Consider the following 23,614-nt stretch of genomic DNA (forward strand, 5'->3'; position numbering starts at 1 on the left):
CAACAGTGAAGAGGAAAAAATGAAGAGATGGGGACTAAGAGTAAGAGGAGAGCAGAGAAGGTAGAGTGATTGGGCCAGGATGGAGTGGGGAAGAAGCTTGTCTATTCTCCCTCAGTCTCTCAGTTGCAATCTTAGACTTTCTGGGGACGCTGGGAAGCTGGGACAATGTGGGTTTGTATCAGGGACCTGAGCCCACTGATAACCCAATGACTGGATTTCATGGAGCAGACCTCAAGGGTTGTAATAGGAGATACTTAGGCTAGAATATAATGCCAGGACTTGCCCCTCTAAGGCCTGCTGTCATGGAATTCTGAAACGTTACAGCTGAGACAAGTTTTTGAAGACTGTCCAGCATGACACCGTAACATTACAGATGGGGAAATTGAGGCTCAGAGGAAGGAAGTGACTTGCCCAAGGTTGCCTATCTAATTATTGATAGAACCGTGAGTAGAACCCTAACCTCTTGATTCCCCAGCCTAGTGCTCCTTCCAGCATTTGATCAATTCATGGAGTTGCCATGGTAAAGGAGGGTACCTTGACTTATGGTCCAAGACCTGGGTTTCTGTCCCAGCTCTGCCACTCACTGTCTGGATCACCTAGTCCCTTCATCTCTTTGAACCTTAGTCTTCTCTGTAAAATGGAAATAATGGTTGCAAGAAGTGCATTGTAGAAAACATCACATAATGTTACTGAGCTTCGCTCTCCTCCATAAAATGGGGATCAATAATCCTTGTCCTGCTTCCCTCACAAGTTATGAGGAATGTGCTTGAGAAATGAGAGTTATCATTATTATTGTTCTTTCACTTTAGGACCCTAACCCTTCACAGACCTCCTCCTATGCAGTCAGCATCCTAGCTCACACCAAACAATGCCCATTGTGCAGTTGAAGGATTAAGCAAAATTATTTGCATAATTTTCTCATGCTTTGTGTGTGTCTGGGGGTAGGGTAGGGCTTGGACCATTGACCCTTCTCTTTTCTCTCCCCTACTTTCCACAAACTGTAGGATTATAGATCAGGAAAGTTGGAAGGGATCTCAGAGGCTCTCCAGTCCAATGCTTTCATTTACTGAAGAAGGAAACTGAGGCCCAGGAGGTTAGGTAACGAACCGAAGGTTGTACAGGTAATAGTCATCAGGTCCTCTGACTCTAGAACCAGAGTTCATCCCATTGTACCTGGTTGTCTGACCTTGAATGGAGGCCCTGTCTAGGGGTGGGGATGGCTATTGTATCTGCCCCTTCTCCTCATTCTGTGTACCCAGCACTCCTCTTCAGTCCCTCTCCCCCACCCCCATAGATTTGTAGGTTATTATAGCTGAAAGAGACTTTACAGTGTCAGAGCTGGAAAAGACCTTGGGATATGGAATATAAACAAGATGTTAGAACAAAAATGTCAGGACACAGAGAATAAATTTAAAAGCTGAAAGAAACTTTAGAATGTAGAGCTAGAAGGTACTTTAGAACATAACATTTTAGAAGTGGAAAACCCTTAGAAATCACATATACCCTCTAGAATGTAGATTTTACAGATGATGATGTCATCTTAGCAAGTTATTAACACTTAAAGTTCCTAGGTGGCTGATTCACTATTTTTTTCTTTTTAATCATTTTTCTTTTTTGTTATTCTGAATTTGATATACACCAACAAACATGAACATTTCCATCTTCAGAGAAGAGCAGAAGAGGTTCACATATGAACCTGAGACTCAATTACATACAGCTTATATTTTTAACTGAATAAATGAAATAATTTCAAAGTTGTCTTTTTGTTTGCCCCTTCCTCTGAACTTCCTTTTGTTAAATACATTTAAAAACTTCCCAATGACAGTTTTATTTCTTTCCTTCTTTCCAGCCTTATTAGTGTTATTCTTTCTCCCCTGGCTCTCCTCCTGAGCTCCTATTCCTTCCCCAACAATTAAAAACAAACTCTTCCTTGTAATAAAGAAGTATGGTATCTACTGTCCACTTTGAGCAAAAATGTATGTCCCATTCAGTATCCTGAGCTGATTACCTCCCTTTAGGAGGTAGGCAGCATGGTCTTGTAAAGAAGTATTGCTCATTGCATCAATCAATTTTTAAGTCTTTCCAAGTTGTTTTTCTTTACAGTATTGTAGTCATTGTGTCCTAACTCTTCCTAATTTTCTCTGAATCCATCCCTTTCATAATTCTTTTATGATGTACTATTATTCCATTATATTCATATGCCATAATTTATTCATTGTTGTTCAGTATTTTTTAGCTGTGTTCAACTCTTCATGAACCCTTTTGGAGTTTTCCTGGCAAAAATAATGGAGTGGTTTGCCATTTCCTTCTCCAGATCATTTTAGATGAGGAAAATGAGGCAAACAGGGTTAAGTTACTTGCTTAGGATCATACAGCTAGGAGGCCAGATTTGAATTCAGGAAGATGAATCTTCCTGACTCTAGGCCCAGTGATCTATTTGCTGCTGCACTTATAATTTGTTCAGTCATTCCCAGTTGATGAGCAGTACCTCCTTCTTTTCCAGTTCTTTGCTACCACAAAAAGTGCTGCTATAAATAATTTTGCACATATCTTTTCCTACTTTCTTTTCTCTATTCACTGATTAGGCTTAATAGCTGTAGGTTAATAAAGCTGTAGATTAATAATACGCTGTTCAGTGACTTTTAGTTTCAAATTGCTTTCCAAAATGACTGAATCAGTTGACTTCACAATTTCACCAACAGTGCATTAGTATATCTGTTCTTCCACAACTTCTCCAACAATTATTTTCCTTTTCATGTCAACTTTGCTAATCTAGTGGTTGTGAAGTAGAATCTCAGAGTTGTTTTAATTTGAATTGTTCCTTATCATTATTGGTTTGGAGCATTTTTTCATATGGTTTTTGATAGCATGGGTTTCTTCTCTTGAGAACTGCCTGTTTCATATTCTTTGACCATTTAATGTCTGTTGGGGAATGACTCTTGCTTTTATATATTAGAATCAGCTCCATCTGTATCTTGGATGTCAGAGAAACTTTCTGCACAGACTTTTTCCTTTATCAAAAGCTTTTAATCCATTTATGTAATTATATGATTTTTATTGTTTTTGTTATTAATATGGCATATTATATTTATAGTTTTCCTAATATTGAATTAAGCCTCTATTGCTAGTATAAATCCAATGTGGCAATAATGTATTTATCTTCTTGTATGTTGATGTAGCCTCTCTTTTAATATTTTATTCGATATGTTTGCATCTATATTGATTAGGGATATTGGTGTATGGTTTTCATTTTTTGTTTTGTCTCTCCATGATTTCGTTATCAAGGCCATAGTTGTACAATAGAAAAAATTTGGTAGGATCTTTTCTTTTCCTATTTGCAAATAATTTATATGATGCTAGAATTTATTGTTCTTTGAAAAATGTTTGTTAGAATCCACTTGTAAATGTATTAGGTCCTGGGTTTTTTCCTTTGGGAATTCATTTATGTCTTGTTCAATTTCATTTCCTCTGATTATGTTATTTAATTTCTCCATTTCTTGTCTGTTAATTTTATCCTCTGACACCTCTGCTAGCCAAATACTCCAAAGATATAAAAGAGAAAGGAGAAAGGACTTATATCTGCAAAAATATTTAGGATGGATCTTTTCATAATGATAAAGAACTGGAAACAATCGAAGAATGGCTGAACAAATTACAATATGTGAATGTAATGGTAGATGACACAAATGTAATTTATTGTGCCATAAAACTTATGAAAGATCATTTCAAAGAAATCTGGGAAGTCTTGTGTGAACTGACGCAGAAGTGAATAGAACCAAGAGAACAACTTATATAATAACAACAATATTGTAAAGTCAAACAACTTTAAAAGATTTAAGGACTCTGATCAATTCAATGACCAACCTTAATTCCAGCATGCTGATAATGAACTAGGTTACCCATCCTGATAGAGATGTGATGGATTCAAGATGGAAAATGCAACATAGACATGGACAATGTGAGAATTTGTTTGATTATGCACATTTATTATAAGAGTTTTGTTTTTCTTTTCTTTTTTTCCTTTAAATTGGGAAGAGGATAGAAAGGAGAGAAAATAAATGTCTTTTAATTGAAAGATAAAGTAAAAAAAATTGGGAGTTTTATACTTGTGTAAATATGTTTGTTTTGTTCGTTGTAACTTTTGTTAGTATATATGGCAAACAATTCCTTTCCTTTTCCTTTTTTGGTAATTCTACTTTATCATTTTTGTTACTTGCAATTAAGTTTTGTTTCTCTGTTAAAAAAAGCAAATTGGCTAATAGTTTATCCATTTTAATTATTATTTTTTAATAGCTCCTTGTTTTACCTAACAATTCTATGGCTCTTTTGTCTTTAGTTTTATTAATCTCTTCTTTGATTTTTTATAATTTTCATTTTGGTGTTTAGTTTTCTTAAGAAAATCATTCCTTTTCTATTTTTTTGTTTAGTTGCATACTTAATTCATTGATCTATTCCTTCTCTTTCATTAGTAAAAGTTTTTAGATATATAAATTTCCCCCAAAGAACTATTGTGAATGTTTCTCAAAAATTTCGATATGTAGCCTCATTTTTGTAGTGTTATTTGAAGTTCTCAATGCTTTGCATGACTTGTTTTTGACCCACCAATTCTTCAGCATTAAATTATTCTCCATTCTAATTTAAATCCTTTTTTCAAAGGTCCACTATTTATTATGCTTTTTTTATTGTATTTTGGTCAGTAAGGGATATATGTTTATTATCTTTGCTTTTCTTTGTTTGTGAAGATTTTATACCCTACCATTTGTAAAGGTGTCATAAACATCTGAGAAATGTCTATGTTCCTTTCTATTTCTTTAGAATTGCAAGAAATCTATCATATGTAAGTGCTCGAAAGTTCTGTTTGGGTCTTTATCTTTTCAATTTTTATATTTTTGTTAATTGTCTAGACCTGAAAAAGGCATGTTAAGATCCCCAACTATTATGGTTTCACTATTTCTCTCCATAATTTGATTCATTTTTCCCTTAATATGTAGATGCTGAGCTATTTCTTTTATACATATATATGTATATACATACACATATGTTAAGTTCTGATATGATTTTATTGTTTATGGTGCCTTTAAGTGTGATATGATTTCACTGTTTTTCTCTTTTAACTATGTCTATTTTTATAGTTCCCTTGTCTGAGATTATGAATGCTCCCCCTGATTTTTTTGGTCACTTGAAGCATGATGAATTCAGTCCTTTATTTTTTATCTGTGTGAATCTTTTATGTTTCAAGTGTGTTTCTTCTATAAAGCTTCTGCTTTATAATCCGTTCTTCTACCTTCTTTGCTGTGGGTGAGTTCATGCCATTCATATTCCCAGTTATGACTGTTAATTATGTATTTCCCTGCATCATATACTCTTCTAGTTTTCCCTTTCTTTATTCTCATACCTTTTATAAAGAAAAAAAGTGGTGAAAAAGGAGTGTGAGCAACAGTTATGATCTATAATTGAAGTGATTTCCTTCAGCTCTTCTGACCATTTTCTCTTCCATTTGCCCAGACACCAATAACTAGTTCTTACTCTTTATTTTCTTCATTTTAATTCTCCCTTAATGATCTATACTTTGAAATTGAGGTTTGTTGTTTGGTGATGATTCCTTCTTCAAGATAACTTTACTTTTAGGATTTCCTTTCACCCTTCCCTATCCCTTCCTGTCTCTTTGTTGAGTTTAATGTATTGTTCCACCAAACACTGTGCCTTTTCAGCCTTCATATGTACAGTTCAGATAAGAATGGTGTTCATGTGAAGCCCCTTCCCCTTAACCTCCTTTTCCATCTTTTTGTACTTTTCTTCTCAAGCACCTTGATAATGAAAAATATTAAGTTCTATCCTCTTCTTCCACCTTTCTTCCAAACATATTCCTTTCCCCTGCCTTTTCTTTCTTCTCCCAAGATCTTTGAAACCAAATAAAATTACCCCTAGGCCCTCTGTTTTTAACTCCCTTCTGTGACCCTTGGAGACATTAGGGTTCCAAAGTGACACTTGTTTCTTCTCTCCCTATTATAATGTAAGAACTCCATCATTATTTAGCTCCTTCCAATTGCTCCAATAAATTTACTTTTCAAAGTGTCTCTTGACTTATTTGTATTTCAAAGTTTCTGCTCATATCTATCTGGTCTTTTCTTCTGGGATGTTTGAAATTGACCTGTTTTTACCAAAAGTCTATTTTTCCTCTTTTATATAGACTCTTTTTCAGGGTAAGTTATTCTTGATTGTAAGCCCTTATCTTCTGCCTTATGGAACAGTTCTAGATTTTTTCTTCTTTATAGTAGTAAGTGCCATGTATTATATGACCCTGACTCCAGTTCCTTAGTACTTGAACAACTTCTTTATAGCTTCCTGCAGTATTTTTAAATTTAACCTGGGAGCTTTCAATTTTGGCTATGACATTCCTGAGTACTATCATTTTGAGGTTTACTTCAAGAGATGTCCAGTAAATTCTTTCTATTTTCACTTTGTACTCTCATTCTAGTACGTATTATTGGTTTTCATCTATGATTTCTTGAAATAAAGTATATAGCTTTTTTTTCTTAAATCATGGTCTTCAGGGAATAAGATGATTCTTCAATCATCCTTCCTTGACCTGTTTACCAGATCTGTTATTTTTGATAGTAAATACCTTACATTTTCTTCACTTTTTAAAATATTTGTATTTTGTTCTCATACAAGGTGTCCCAAAAATCTTAGTGAAGTTTTAAGCTATAATAATGATGACAGGGTCACATATTAAGCTTTTATCACTTAAAACAATTAGCTTAACAATATTAATAATAACTAAAAAATCTGAGTACAGTTTTAAACGTTAGTAGCTGTGACATGGTCACATGTTAAACTTTAATAGCATAAAACTGCACTAAAATTTTGGGACATCCTTTATTTTATGGAGTCAGTAATTTCAGTTTGATCTACTGTAATATAAATATATATATATTTTTTTGGTGAGGCAATTGGGGTTAAGTGACTTGCCCAGAGTCACACAACAGCTAGTAAGTGTTGTGTCTAAGATCGGATTTGAACTCAGGTCCTCCTGACTCCAGGGCTGGTGCTCTATTCGCTGTGCCACCAAGCTTCCCCTGGTATACTGTAATATTTAAGGACTTTCTTATTTTGGTTTTCTACCTTCTCTTCTAAGCTTTTTATATTCTTACCCCTAGGGCTCTTATATTACTTGTATTTCATTTTCTCTCTTAATTCTTTAATTCTTCCATATATTTTTCTAGTCCTTAGGGCTAAGACATTTTTTCTCCCTCTGACTCTCTGCTTGTAATTGTTGTGGAAGTACTCTCTCCTCGTGGGTTTGTTTTTGGACCATTTTGGGATCTATACTATCTCCTCATAGCATTCAATATCTTTTTCTATTTACACATGTCTGCAGTTTCACTTCCTAATTTGAGACTGTATCAGGTTCAGGCTCTGCCCCAATCTCCACTGTTAGATGGAGTAGTGGGGTCCTGCTTGGTCCTGACCTCAGTTTCCTATACATTCAGAGCCCTCCTAGATCAACTTAGTTCAGAGCACTGAAGTCTTCAGGGCTTGACTGTGAACTTCCAGCATCGTTGGGGTGCCCTGATCTGAGAGCCGTTCACCATCAGAATGCTGAGGGCTTCCTACCACCCTGGGGCTTTCTCATCTGAACACTCTAGTCATCCTGAACCAAAGTACAGAATGCTGCAGTCTTCAGGTGCCCCCTGGAGAATCTTCAGTCTATGCTGAAGGCATTTGACTTATCTTCACTTTCACTGGCTTTTTTTTTTTTTTTTTGGTCAGGACCTCTTTCCCAATGCCCACAGGCTTCTGGCTGGATTAAAGCATTTACTATAGTTTTTCTTTGGATTTCTTGAGCATTATTTGGTCTTATACTCTTTTTACATCTTTGCTAGAGTAGGGAAGTGAGAGCTAGTCTCCTCTGCCATCATTAACCAGAAGTTAGTGGATTCACACATAACCCCCCAGTATTCCCTCCCCCAAACCACACTCCAGGCTATCTCTTCTGTCCCCTATGGGTTAGATATGATCACCTCAATGTAATATCTGCCTAACCCTGGCAAAATAGGAAGGAAGCCTGAGTCTGCTGATAATTCAAGTCCCAGGGTCTACGCCAGATCTGCTACTAAGTTGCTTTATGACCTTGGACAAATCATTTCATAGTTCTTTGGGTCTCAGTTCCCTTAAATGTAAAATGAGGAGTTTGGCTGAAATGTCCAATAAGGTTCTTTACAGCGCTACAGCAGTGATCTTAGGCTGAAATGTCCAATAAGGTTCTTTACAGCGCTACAGCAGTGATCTTAGGTAATGATCTATGATCTTAGGCAAATGTAGTCCAATCCTTTAATTTTTACAGATGAGGAAACTGAGGCCCAGAGGTGAAGTGATTTGTTCAAGATCGCTGTTTTAAGTGACAATACTGAGTAGGCTTCTAACCCAGCTTCTCTGACTACAAAGCTAGTGAATTTCCCACTTTATCACATAGGCATATATGTTGTTTGTTCCTGAATTTCTTGGGGCTCTGGGAATGGGAACCAGGGGGATGGTTAGAATGACTTTTTAAGTTCTTTCTTGGTCTGAGAGCCTATGATTTACTGCACACTTGAAAATTTCCAAGTGTTTTTGTTCTGTTTTCTTGGCCTCTTTCTTCCCTCCCCTCCTGCACCTTCCTCTCTGACCCCTCCCTTCCCCCCCATCCAGTGAGAATGTGGCGCCAGCCAGAACTGGGTGTGCCCAGCTAGGGTTTTAGGAGGTGGGAGGGGGTCAAAATAGAGTGACTTCCCAGAAGCCAGAACCCTGTCATGCATGCCTTCTCTTTCTTTTTCACTGTATTCTGGCCATATGACTGTTCTTTCTGCTTGGGGGTTGGAGGGGGACTGTCATTTCCCCAACTGCTTTCAATGAAAGAAAACTTTAATTCCAGATGTGGCAGGCTAGGGTCACAGCTGGCAGGAGGGAAGGTCTGAGAGTGGCAGTGGAGAAGGGAGGAGAAAGGGTGAGAAGTGGGTGTTATTTTGAGTGAGGTAACACTCATTTAGGAATGGGCGGGAGGAAGAAAGAGTCAGGACTGTGACTGGGGGAAGAGACAGATTAAGTTAGAGACAGGGACAGAGGAGAAGAGGAAGGACAATCTGGCCTCAGTGTTGACAGAATATGCCTTTGCACATAACTCTTTTTCCTGAGACTTGGGGGTGCTGAGGTGGGAGAGTGAGATGGTGTCAACAAAGGACACTATAAATGGCAGCTAGGTAATGCAGTGGAGAGAACACTGGACAGAAAGGCAGGAAGACCTGAGATCAAACCTAGGGCCAGTCACTTAACTTCTCTAAATCTTAGTTTCCTTATCTGTAAAATGGGGATAACAATAACACCTGCCTTCCAAGGTTGTTGTAAGGATAAAATGACATAATATTTGTAAAGGTCTATATGAATAACTTATTATAGGCATCTAGGTAGTACAGTGGTTAGAGAACTGGGCCTGAAGTCAGGAAGATCTGATTTCAAATGGGTCCTCAGACACTTACTAGCTGTGTGATCCTAGGCAAGTCACTTATCTTCTGACTCAATTTCCTCTGCTGTAAAGTAGGAATGATAATAACAAGCACCTTCCTCCCAGAGTTGTAAGGATCAAATGAGATATTTGCAAAGCCCTTAGCACAATGCCTAGCACATAGTAGTTGCTTAGTGCTTATTCCCCAATTCTTTTCCCAGTATATGGGAGGTTAGGAGACCCAGGGTTCTTTCATTGATTCACTCTGAATTTTAATTGAGCTCTTCAACTTTTTGGCACTCAGTTTCAGCATCTGTCAAATGGGATGATGACACCTTTACTTGTTTACTTAGCAGAGGTATTGTGAAGATCAGATAGATAATGGGTTTGAAATACTTTGAAAAATTAGTCTTAGAAAATGAAAGTAGGGGCAGTTAAGTGGCACAGTGGATAGAGCACCGGCCCTGAAGTTAGGAGGACCTGAGTTCAAATCCGATCTCAGATCAGATTTGACTTGACACTTACTAGTTGTATGACCCTGGGCAAGTCACTTAACTCTAATTGCCTAAAAAACAAAAACAAAAAAAAATGAAAGTAATAGAATGTGAGAGTCACAAAGGATCTCAAGACATAAAGTGTGAGAAGGCTTGAGAAAACACCTAGTTTAGATCTCTCATTTTACAGATGAATGAGACCCTGAGAAATAAGGTTATTTCCCAGCATCATTCAGTAAGTAACAGCAGAGATAGGGCTAATTTGCTGCCCAGTTCAGGATTATTTCCACTGTGTTGCTCCCAGGGCATCATAAAAATGAGGCCAGAGCCAGAGTAAATTAGGCAATGGCTTTGTAAACTCTTCAGCTGACTTGACTACAGTTTCCTGTTTCCTTGAGGCTAGATAGAGAGCCTGAACTGGCGAGATGGAGTGGGAGATGGCTTGGGGTAGCTTCCTTTCCAGGTCCTCTCAGCCTCAGGCTGCTGCCTCTGTTCCATCAGCTCTGCCCCATATCTCTTCTCTGCTGCCCCATCTCCCCAATCATTGCCTTCTCCTGCCCAGTGGGCCTGGGTCTGACTCAGCAGGAAGTGACTGCCCCCAAAGGCTGCAGGGTAGCCTCTTATCAGTTGTTTCCTGGCATTTGGTGCCATGAGCCAGCTTTGAGAGGCACTGGAGGAAGTAGTTTTCCTTGGGAGACTAGGGAGTGGGACCTGAAGGAAACCTTGGGCAGGGACCTGCAGAGGTAGACACCAGAATGCAGTGGGTTCGGAGAATGGCAGAATTGGAAAGAAACCGTCAAAACCACTATGATCAACCTGTTCCTGAAGAATAATGCCCAAATAGTTACTGGCCCCTCCCCTCTTTTCTGTCCACACCTGTGGCTACACTCCCCTGTACTACCTCAGTTCCTGGGGAAAGTGGGCTAAGGCATGACTCAGTTTCTACATAGTGTTTCCTCTGTTCATCCCCTAAGTTCACTTCCAAATGCAGCATGGCTAATGAGTAGATGAGTCTGCATTTCTACTGCTGGAGTAGCCCTTATGATTTGGGCCTTCACCATCTGACTACAGGCAAATATCTTTTTGGAGTCTAGCTCCTGACTTAGTTGAAGCTCACAATATCAACAGTCATCACTTTTCCCCTAAAATAGGAAAGAACAAACACCAAAAGGCAAAGAATGGAGGCCAGTGTTCATGGACCACAGGTCAGTCTCACGTGGGGAGGGTCTAAGCTTCTCCTCTGTCTCACTCAAACAGTAGCTAGACAGGAAAAGTCCTATCTACCTTTCTCTTGAAAACTTGGGGAGACCCAATTCATTACCTCCCAAGGCAACCCATTCTATTTTGGGCTAGCTCTCATTGTTAGGAAGCATTTCCTTATATCAAGCCCAACAGCTTCCACCTGCTGCTCTTTGGGGCCAAGAACCACATGACAGTCCTCCAAAAACTTGAAAGTAACTATGATGTGCCCCTTAAGTCTTCTTATCTTGGAGCTGAATACCCCAAATTCCTTAAATCAATTCTTATATGGTATGATCTTGAGACCCTTCATTATCACTGCGTAATTGTCTTTGGATTTCACTTTCTTGCCTTTTTTTGGGAGGGTGAGGTGGGGCATTTTGCCCTTTGGTGTTGCAATGTTTCTCCTGTTCTTCCCAGAACAAGTTTCATCTCTCCTCCTTATAACAACCCTCAAAACCTTTAAAAACTGCTATTACATTCCCTCTGAGTCTTCTTTTCCACAGGTTAAATGTCACCAGTTCCTTCACCCAATGTGCATATAACATGGACTCAAGGTCTTTCACTGTCCTGGATGCCCTCCTCTGGACACTTTCTGGCTTATCAATGGCCTTCTGAGACTGTGGTGCCCAGAACCACAATACTAAAGATGAGGTCTGATGAAGGCAGAGTACAGTGGGACTGTCGCCTCACTACTTCTGGAAGACATGCCCCCTTAGTCTAGTCCAACACCCAATTAGCATTTTAGGCTGTCCTGTCATAATGCTGATTTGTATTGAACCTGCACTAATCCTTCAGATCATTTTCAGAATAATCATTATTGTTCTGATGCCTCCCCACATCTTATAATTGTGAAGTTGATTTTTTGTACCCAGGTTCAGGACTTTATATTTATCACTGCTGAATTTTGTCTTATTGTGTGCATGCATCATCCCAATGTACTAGCCTGTTAATGTCCTTTTTGGGTCCTGATTCTGTTATTCATTGTGTTAGCTCTCCCTCCCAGTTTTGTGTCATCTGCAGACCTGATGAGCATAACATCCATGCCTTTATCAAATCATTGATAAAAATGTTAAGCATCATAGGGCCAAGCACAGATCCCTGGGACTCTCCATTGGAGACTTCCTTCCACGTTGACATTGAAATATTAGCAATTAACGTTTTGATCCTGGTCATCCAACCAGTTCTGAATCCATCTGGAAGTATCATTTTTAGTTCATGTCTCTTCATCCTGAGGCAGCTAGGTGGCACAGTGTGCTGGGTCTGGAGTCAGGAAGACCTGAGTCCAAATTTAGCCTCAGTCACTTACTAGTTGTGTGACACTGGACATATCACTTAACCTCTACATACTTCAGTTTCCTTATCTGTAAAATAGGGATCATCATACCACCTACTTCCCAGGGTTGTGGTCAGGATCAAATTAGATATTTGCAAAGCACTTAGTGCAGTAGCACTAATTAAGCACTTAATAAATGCTGATTCTTTTCCCTCCCCACCATTCCATCTTTTCTGCAAGAATAGTATGAGAACTTAATCAAAAGCTTTGCCAAAATCTTGCTAAACTATATCCAGAGTGTCTCCTTTATCTACTAGTTTTGTAATATTGTCAAAGAAGGAAAGCAATTCATGTGGCCAGCCATGCTGGCTCCCCTTTCTAGGTGTTTGCCAACCATCATTTGAATGGTCTATTCTAGAGTTTTTCCAGGAATTGAGGTCAAGCTTCCTGGGCTATAGTTTGCAGACTCTATTCTCTTTCCTAATAAAAGCTTGACTTTTTTTTTTAAATTGGGACATTTGCCATTTTCCAGTCTTATGGTACCTCTTCCATATCCCAAGACCTTTCTTTTATCATGGACAGTGTCTCTACAGTCGCATCTGCCAGCCCTTTTAGGCCCAGAGGATATTGTTCATCAGTAGTAGAATGTGAGCTCCTTGAAAGTAGACAGTGTGTCAATTGTCAGCATTTTACTTTTGGTGCCTTAGCTGGATGGGACCTTAGATACTGCCGAGGCCATTCCCCTCATTTTGCAGAGGAAGGCCTTGAGGCCCAAAGAGATTAAGTGACTGGCCTGAGCTTCCACAGGCTTCAAACCCAGGGCCTCAGACCTTAAATCCAGCTGCAGCAATTCTCTGCTCTGAGCCGATCCCACAGTGAACACAATGCTGATGGCGTCGGCTGAGCTGGGCAAGAGTTCAGGTAAAGATTTCCTCAGGGAGAGAGACCATATTTCTTTCAGCAGTAGCTGCCTTCTAATTAATGATAACTAGATTCCATTACTATTGGTGCTTTATACTTTTCTATGTACTTTTGTATCCCTTTTTTCATTAGAGCCTCACAATACTCCTATAAAGTAGATAGAAAGGTATTATAATACTCATTACAATTATAATTATTATAATAAATATATTATAGCAAATATAATTTATATAAGAAAATATAATAATATAATCAATATAGCATAATTGATTTTGTTATGATTATAATACTTATTATGTTACTCAAGAAACCAGCAAAATGACTTAACCCAAGTCTCATAGCTAGCATGTGGCAGACTTGAACCCACACTTCCTCAGAGCAGTGTAGTGGTCTTGTAGTCAGAAGATTCAAGTTCAAATTCAGTCTCCTACCTTTCCCATCTTCTTATGACATCCCGTCACCATATACCCTGTGATCCATGACATCAGCTTCCTCGCTATTACTTACACAAGACACACCATCTCCCGACTCTGGGCATTTTTATTGGCCCTTGTTCCTCATGTCTGGAATGCTCTTCCTCTTCGTGTCTGCCTCTTGATTTCCCTGTCATCCTTCAAGTCTCAGCTAATGTCCCAGCTAGGGCTCACCTTTCTGCAAGAAGCCTTTCTCAGTCCTCCTTAATCCGAGTGCCTTCCTTCTGAAGTTATCTCCAATTTATCCTGTGTCTGACTTGTTTGTACGTAGCTGTTTGCCCGTTGTCTCCTCCATTAGACTTTGGGCTCCTTGGGGGCAGGGACTGTTTTTCTCTTTGTATCTCCAGTGCTTAGCACAATGCCTGGTTATAGGATAGGCACTTAATAAATGCTTATTGACCTCACTTGACTTTCTTCACTTACTGGCTGTGTAACTGTGGACTTTATGAGCTTCATTTTCCCCATCTATAAAACAGGATTAATATTATTCCCCCAGGTTCCTTTCAGGAATGTTTTGTGAAATGCAGTTTGTAAACCTTAGAGCACCCTAAGCTCTGACAATAATGTTGATGTATGAATAGGCATTTATTAAGGACCTGTTATGTTCCACGCACTGTACTAGGCACTGGGTATATCAATTCAAAAGCAAGACAATCCCTTTGTCCCCAAGAGCACTGTCATTCTACTGGGACAGGGGTTTTTCACCTGCTGTTTGTGAACTTCTTTTTAAAATATTTTGATAACTATTTCTTTTTAAAATTTTATCTCACAAAACCTTATTTAATTTCAAGTAAGAGTGTTATACATACATTTGTGGTGGCCAAAAAAAGACATAGAGATGAGAATTTATTTTCCTATAACTTGACAGTGATTTGATAACTGTATTTCAATGTAATTGGTTTCCTTTGTAATAATTAAATATATTTTATTTTATGCATTTAAAAACATTTTGAGAAGGGGTCGATAGGTTTCACAAGACCCAAAAAGGGTCAAAGACTCCTGTATTAAGGGAATATAGCATGTTCACATATAAGAAATACAAAATATAAAGACATACACACACGCATACACAATAAGGATGATTGGGGTGGGTGGAGGAGACTAATGACCAGGAAAATTGAGAAAGGACTCTTGAGGAAAGTAGCATTGGAATTAGTCCTTGAAGGGAGCTAGGGTTCTGAAAGGTTTAGGACCTAATTCTAGTCATGGAGGTCAGTCTCATCTCACAGAGATGAGAGATGGCATATTATTACTAGGAACAACACGAAAGCTAATTTGGTTAGAATACAGAGTTTGTGAAAGAGATTACTATGTAATAACCCTGGAGCTGAATTATGAAAGGCAGCAACTGTCAGTCTAAGAAATTTGTATTTTATCTTAAAGCCGCCAGAACTTCTTGAGCTATGGAGTGATGTGGTCAGACCTGGGCTTTTGCAATATCAATTTGGCAGTTGGGAAGAAGATGGATTGGAGAGGGGCAGAGGCTAGACTTAGGGAGACCTATTAGGAGAAAGCTATTGTAATCCACATGAGTGCTGAAGAGGGCTTGAAACTAAGGTGATTGTGGTATGAGTCAAGAGAAGGGCATGTTTTGTAAGATGATCTGGAGGTAGAATAGACAGGTCTTTGTAACTGATTAGATAGGGAGGGTGAGTGAGAGTGAGGAGTGGAGGATGCCTTTTAGACTTTGACTCTGGGTGACTGGAAGGATGATATTGCCTTCAACAGAAAGTGGAAATTTAGGAGAAAGGGTGGCTTTAGGGAAAATATAATGACATTGTTGTCTTATTTTTATTTTTTTTTTAACAAAAAAAAGGACATGAGCATCTGCATATATAAAGCAGAACACAAAGAGAAGATTGTGTATGAAATTGTGAATTTCTATTTTATACTTGCTTTTTAAAAATATATAATAAATTCAACCCTTTACTTTCAAAACAGTCCTGTTTGTCCGTGCTTCCTTTGGAACTTCCTTCTGCATTCCTCTGAGTGCTTTTAAAATGTTTCAATGGATCTCCTCTTTTTCCTTTTCTTTTCCTTTTTTTTTTTGACATCACCATTGCTACCCTAATTAAAAAAGAAAAAAAAAACTTGTTACAAGTAAGTGTAATCAAGCAAAAACAAATTCATACAGGGGCATGTCCAAAAATATATGTCTTCTATTGCACCTTGAACTCATTGCTGCTCTCTTTTAGGAGGTGAGTAACATCCTTCATCATAGATCCTTTGATGATGTGGTTGGTTGTTGTTTTAATCAGAATCTTTAGGTCTTTTGACCTTTCTGGCTGCTTACAATATTTTTGTTTTTCTTTACAATGTTGTTGCTATTGTAAACATTGTAAACATTTTTCTTCAGGTTCTGCTCACTTCGCTCTGTACCAGCTCCTACTTCCTGGGATTCCCTTTTGCTATTTCTTATGACATAGTAATAGTACATTTCATTAACATACCAAAATTTGTTTTGCAATTCCTTGAATGATAGGCCCTCAGTTTCCAATTTTTTGCTTTTTTTTTTCCTTTTAATCTTTCCTTCAGGACCAGGAAGTTTGATTTGCTTATGACTATTCCCTTCTTGTTATTATCCTCCCTCTTAATTCCTCCCTTCCTTTTCTTGCCTGTCTTTCTGTTGAGTTTGTTGTATTTCTACACCTCTGTGTGTGTGTGTGTGTGTGTGTTCAACTCCTGTTTGTCTAGTTCATATAAGAGTGAAATTTATCTGACATCTATTCTCCTTACCCTCTACTCTACAGACTTTGTACATACCCTTAAGAAATGGTAAGTTCCACCCCATTCTTCCTCTTTTATATAGTCATGTGTTCCTTTTATCTTCTTTTTTGTTTCCCATCTGAAACCCTCAGAACAGGATTCTTCTTCAAAATGCTTTGAATATATTAATGTTCCAAAGAGACACTTGCTTTTTCTCTTCCTTTTAGAATGTTAACCCTCCATCATCATATAGCCCCTTCTAATTCCTCAAATATGTTTATTTTTCAAGGTTCCCCTTGAGTTTCAGTTTCCATTTCAAAGTTCCTACTCAGTTATGGACTCTTCATTGGGGATGCTTGAAAGTCCTCTTATCTTTTAAAGATCCTTTTTTTTTTTGGTGGGGCGGGTGAGAAGAAGGGTTATGTTTAGCTTCGCAGGATAAATTAATCTGGCCTGCAAGCCCTTATTTTTGCCTTTTGGAATATTGCATCCCAAGATCTCTTCTCATTTGTAGTGTAAGTTGTCAGGTCTTATATTATTCTGATTATGATTCTTTGTATTGGAACTCTATTTGGCTGCTTACAATATTTTTTCTTTGACATGGAGGCTCTGGATTTTGGCCATAATATTCCTGGGTGTTTCAATTTTGGAGATTCTTTTTAAGAGGTGATTGGTAGAGTCTTTCTTTTTTTAAAAAATTTTTATTTTTATTTTTAAAATTTTTTTATTAATAAATCTATTTGTTTTTAGTTTTCAACATTTACTTCCACAAGATTTTGAGTTCCAAATTTTCACCCCATCTTGCCCCTCCCCCCACCCCAAGATGTCATGCATTCTGAATACCCCTTCTCCTAGTCTGCCTTCCCTTCTATCTCTCCTCCCCTTCTCTTATCCCCTTCCCCTTCTATTTTCCTGTAGGGCAGGATACATTTCTGTACCCCATTTCCTGCATTTCTTATTTCCCAGTTGCATGTGAAAACATTTTTTTTAAACATGTGTTTTTAAAACTTTGGGTTCCAAATTTTCTCCCTTCCTCCCTGCCCACCCACCCTCATTGAAAAGGCAAGCAACGCAATATAGGTTTTACATGTGCAGTTATGCAAAACATTTCCATAGTAGACATGCTGTGAAAAACTAACTCTATTTCCCTTAATCCTATCCTGCCCTCCCCCGTTTATTCTATTTTTTCTTTTGACACTGTCCCTTCTCAGAAGCATTTGCTTCTGATTACCCCCTTTCCCAATCTGTCCTCCTCTTTATCATCCCCCTCCTCTCTTGTCCCCTTTCCCACCCCCTACTTTTCCTGTAGGTAAGACAGATTTCCATACCCAATTGAGTGTGCATGTTATTCCCTCCTTAAGTCAAATCCTATGAGAATAAGATTCACTCATTCCCTCTCACCTTCCCACATTTCCCCTCTGGTGGATTCCTTCTGCTTTTATTTTGCTCTCTGGTTCTAAGAGATCTGGCAATTTTTTCATTTATAATTTCCTGAAATATATTGCTCAAGGTTTGTTTGTTTGTTTTTAAATCAGGATTTTGGGGGAGTCCAGTGGTTCTTAGGTTGTCTCTGCTTGATCTTTTTCTATTTCACTTGTTTTTGATACCAAATATTTTACATTTTCTTTTATTTTTTCAATCTGTTGATTTTGATCTGACATTTCATATAACTGAATGGATTCACTGATTTCTGTTTGGTTAATTCTAATTTTTAGGGAGTACATTACTTAGTGAAAAACTAAAGTTTACCACTTTCTGTTCTAAGTTATTTAGAACTAAGCTATTTATTTATTCTAATCTATACTCTTTCAATTCTTTGCTCCAAATAGAAGCCTTTTGTTTAATTTTTTATCTCTTGCTTTATTTCTTCTAGGTATTCATGTTACCTTTGTGGAAAATCCATTTTTTTCCTTTTAGTCTCTTCTTGCAATGGCTTTGGAGCTACTTCCTCCTTCAGCTAGCTGGTACATTGGAAAAAGGGCTAGGTGTAGAGTCAGGAAGACCTGAATTCAAATACAGCTTCTGACACTTAGTATGTGTGATACCCTGGGCAAGTCACTTAACCACTGTCTGACTCAGTTTCTTCAACTGTAAAATGAGGATAATAATAGCACCTACCTCACAGGGCTATTGTGAGGATCAAATAAGATTTTATATGTAAAACATTTAGCATGGTGTCTGGCACATATTAGGTTCTTAATAAATGCTTATTGACATTCTTGCCTTTCCCTTGGTTGGATTTTTGGATATTTCTGGATCTATCATAATTCTTTATAGTAGTCTATATCTTCTTGTTTTTACTTATGTCTCTAAGCTCAATTTCTGAACTGGGGCTTTGTGCCAGGTCCAGAATCCATTTCCTGCTATTCTTTTTTTTTAAAGTTAATTAATTTATTTTTAGTTTTGAACATTCATTTCCACAAGATTTTGAGTTCCAAACCTTCTCCCCATCCCATCTTTCCTCTCCCCCTGCTCCAAGACAATGTCCATTCTGAATACCCCTTCCCTTAATCTGCCCTCCCTTCTATCATCCCTTGCCACCTTCTCTTATCCCCTTCCCTTTCTATTTTCCTGTAGGGCAGGATAGATTTCTATACCCCATTGCCTGTATATCTTATTTCCCAGTTGCATGTAAAAACAATTTTTAACATTTGTTTTTAAAACTTTGAGTTCCAAATTCTCTCCCTTCCTCCCTCCTCATCCATCCTTATTGAAAAGGCAAGCAATTCAATACAGGTTACATGTGTGTAGTCATGCAAAACACTTCCATAATAGTCATGCTGTGAAAAACTAGCTATATTTCCCTCCATCCCGTCCCGTCCCTCGTTTATTCTATTCTCTCCTTTGACCCTGTCCCTTCTCAAAAGTGTTTGCTTCTGATTACCCCCTCCCCCAATCTGCCCTTCTTTCTATCTTCCTCCCCTCTCTTATTCCCTTCCCCCCTATTTTCCTGTAGGGTAAGATAGATTTCCAAACCCAATTGAGTGTGTATGCTATTCCCTCCTTAAGCCAAATCTGATGAGAGTAAGACTCACTTATTCCCTCTCACCTCCCCCCTCTTCCCTTCCATAGTAAAACCTTTTTTTTGCCTCTTTTATGTGAGATAATTTACCCTTTCTCCTTCTCACAGCACAATCCTCTCTCACCCTTTAATTTAATTTTTTAGATATCATTCCTTCACATTCAATTAACCCTGTGCCCTCTCTCTCTCTCTGTATATATACATATATATGCATACACACACACACACACACACACACACACACACACGCACACACACACACACATACACATTCCCTCCAACTCCCCTAATACTGAGAAAATCTCATGAGTTATAAGTGTCATCTTTCCGTGTAGGAATGTAAATAATTCAACTTTAATAAGTCCTTTATGATTTCTCTTTCCTATTTACCTTTTCATGCTTCTCTTGAGTCTTGTATTTGAAAGTAAAATTTTATATTCAGTTCTTGTCTTTTCATCAAGAATTCTTAAAAGTCCTTTATTTCATTGAATGCCCATTTTCCCCTGAAGGATTATACTCAGTTTTGCTGGGTAGGTTTTAATCCTAGCTCCTTTGACCTTCAGAATATCATATTTCAAGCCCTCTGATCCCTTAATGTAGAAGCTGCTAAATCTTGTGTTATGCTGATTGTGTTTCTGCAATACTTGAATTGTTTCTTTCTGGCTGCTTGCAACCACACCTTGACCTGGGAACTCTGGAATTTGGCTATAATATTCCTAGGAGTTTTCCTTTTGAGAGCTCTTTCAGGAGGTGATTGGTGGATTCTTTTAATTTCTATTTTACCCTCTGGTTCAAGAATATCAGGATAGTTTTCTTTGATAATTTCTTGAAAGATGATGTCTAAGCACTTTTTTTTTGATCATGGCTTTCTGGTAGTCCAATAATTTTTAAATTATCTCTCCTGGATTTATTTTTCAGGTCAGTTGTGTTTCCAATGAGATATTTCACATTGTCTTCTATTTTTTCATTATTTTGATTTTGTTTTATAACTTCTTGATTTCTCATAAAGTCATTAGCTTCTAATTGCTCAATTCTAATTTTTAAGGAATTGTTTTCTTCATTGAGCTTTTAGACCTTCTTTTCCATTTAGCCAATTCTGCTTTTTAAGGCATTCTTCTCCTCATTGGATTTTTGGACCTCTTTTGCCATTTGGGTTAGGCTATTTTTTAAGGTGTATTTTCTTCAGTATTTTTTTGGGTCTCCTTTAGCAAGCTGTTGACTTGTTTTTCATGATTTTCTTGCATCACTCTCATTTGTCTTCCCAATTTTTCCTCTACTTCTCTTACTTGCTTTTCAAAATCCTTTTTGAGCTATTCCATGGCTTGGAACTGATTCATATTTTTCTTGAAGGCTTTGGATGTAGGAGCTTTGACTTTGTTTTCTTCTTCTGGTTGTGTGTTTTGATCTTCTTTGTCATCAAAGTAAGATTCTATAGTCTTAGTATTTTTCCACTATTTGCTAATGTTCCCAGCTGATTACTTGACTTTTAAACTCTTTGTTAAGGTAAGGGTCTGCTTCCAGTGTGGGGAATGTACTGTCTCAAGCTGCAGGGGTTTTGTGCAAATGTTTTCAGAGATATTTCTAGGGACCTGCAAATTTTCAGTTCTTCCATAGTGGTACCATCAAGGGCGAAGTGTTTAGTCCTTTTCTGGCCTGTGCTCTCATCTGTGAGTGACCACAAGCACTGTTTTCTGCCTTGGAACTGTGAGGAGGATTCCCTCCCACTGCTGCCATATGTTCAGCCACACCAGTGCTCCTCCTCACCCCACAACTGCCATCCAGAACTATGACCCAGAATCCAAGCACAGGCAAAGAGAATGTTGCCTCAGTGCCAGCAAAGAGATTCCTGCAATCCCCCTCTAATCAGCTGCCTGATTGCCGCACCATCTGTGGGCTGAGAGCAGCACTGCTGCCACTGCCCCAGGGCTGCACCAGGGCTGGGGCCAGGACCACAGATCCTCTCTCATCCAGGTCTGACAGACCTTTCCTACTGACCTTCTGAGTTATCTTTGGTGTTTGTGGGTTGAGAAGTCTGAAAACTGCCACATCTGCTTGTGATTCAGTCCCCTGAGGCCTGCTCCAGATTCGCTGTGACCTGTGCACCCACGCTGAACTGTGTTCCTCTCCCGGCCCAGTGTGATATACCTTTCTGACCATCCATCCAGGTTGTCTTGGGCTGGAAATTTGTTTCACTCTGTCTTTTTGTGGGTTCTGCTGCTCTAGAATTTGTTTACAGTCATTTTTTACAGGTATTTGGAGGGGGTTGAAGGAGAGCTCAACAAGTCACTGCTTTTACTCTGCCATCTTGGCTTTGCTTCTGGCTATTCTTTTGAGTACTCTTTTGAGTAGGGTGGTCAACCCTGCTTGATTTTCATCTTGACTTGAATCAACTCTGATAATAATAATAGTAATAATAATAACAATAATAGCAGCAAATGTTTATATAGCACATACCATGTACTAGGCACTGTGTTAAATGCTTTATAAATACTATCACATTTGATCCTTATAACAACCCTAGAAGGTTGGTGTTATTATTAATCTCCATTTGACAGTTAAAGAAACTGAGGCAAATAGTCACTTACCCAAGGTCACATAAGCTAGTAAGTGTTCGAGGCCAGATTTGAACTCAAGTCTTCATGACTCCTGGCCCAGCACTCTATCTACTGTGTCATCTAGTTGCCTGACCTCTGCCTCTTGGGTTTAGGTCCCCCTGGACCTTTGAGATTCAGATGACTGGATTTTCAGGGCCCTTTATGGTATCTCAGGTCAGAGTTCTGGGGACGTTGGAACTTCTGGTCTTGGGGCATTCTGGTCTGAGCCCTATTGCCATGGCTGGACTGATCACTGCCACTCCTGGTTGTCTCCAGCTACTTGTTGGTGGTTTTCCATCCCTCCACTCCACATAGGGAGTCCTTGTGGGAGTCTCTGTTTTTGTTGCCTCTGAATACAGAACCTTGCAGGGTATATACCTCTGTGGTCTGTCTGTGGCCACACTGGTGAGTCACTGTCTTGTTTGTCTGCACTGATGCTGGCTTTTCTTGCAGTCCCCTTTCTTATCACCAGTAGGCTATTTGGTTGATTCTTTATGTAGTTCTGGGGAGAAAGATGTCATTCACTGTAGTTTCTTATTGGATTTCTTCCATTTTTGTGGGAATGTTTATAAGAGAACCAGGCTGCCTCCATTCAAGTGGTCATCTTGATTGGGTCTAACACTGATCTTCAACACATTGAGTTTGAGATGCTTATGGGACATCCAGCTGGAACTATCCAACAGGAAGTGGGATATGTAAAGCTGCAACCAGATTGTCTCCCTCAAGAGAAAAAGGAGGTTTGGATGTATAGATATGAGAGTCATTTGAATAAAAATGAGTTTTTGCCATGGAAGCTGATAAGATCACCAAGAGAAGATGGCTAGAGAAAGAATAGGAGGGTCTATGACATAGTCCTTGGATAGGGGTATGGCATAGGTTAAGATCCGTAAGGGAAAATAAAGATTATTCAGGCAGATAAGAAGAGACCCACAAAATGCCAATGTCACAAAAACTCAGATGAAAGCATTAGTGGTTTTACTCAGGATTGGTTCCACCAGGTTCCTTATCAGATAGTTTGGATGCCTGAATATATGGTGGTGGGGGAGAGGTAGGTGAGAAGCAGGTGATGTCAGGATGGTTAATGAGGTGGGAAGAAGGAAGGCTGGGGCCCTGGCAGATTCCTCTCAGAGAGGACCAGCATTGAGTGGGGGGAGGGCAGGGGAAAATCTGGCATAATGGATTTGGAGTCAGAGGACTTGGGTTTGAAGCCTGACCCTGCTACTTATTATTTTTGTGATGCTAGGAAAATCATGTAACTTCTCTGGGCCTCAGTTTTCTTATTTATAAAAAGAGGCAGGTGAACTAGGTGCCATTTATATCCCCTCTCAGCTCTAATTGATGTGATCCTATGTACATGTGTAAAGGAGGGGTGAGTGCTGCTGTGGCACTTGTCAGGGGAGAGAACATG

The 23,614-nt window shown here is 38.7% G+C and overlaps 1 protein-coding gene across 1 annotated transcript in view; it reads left to right on the forward strand.

Moving 5' to 3' along the window:
• Positions 1-23,614, forward strand: part of LOC114047083 (prostaglandin G/H synthase 1-like) — a 48,637-nt gene that overhangs the window by 7,534 nt on the left and 17,489 nt on the right. The window lies entirely within an intron of this gene.

Source organism: Vombatus ursinus, unplaced genomic scaffold (genome assembly GCF_900497805.2).
Source record: "Vombatus ursinus unplaced genomic scaffold, bare-nosed wombat genome assembly UNPS02014786.1, whole genome shotgun sequence".
Taxonomy (NCBI): Eukaryota; Metazoa; Chordata; class Mammalia; order Diprotodontia; family Vombatidae; genus Vombatus; species Vombatus ursinus.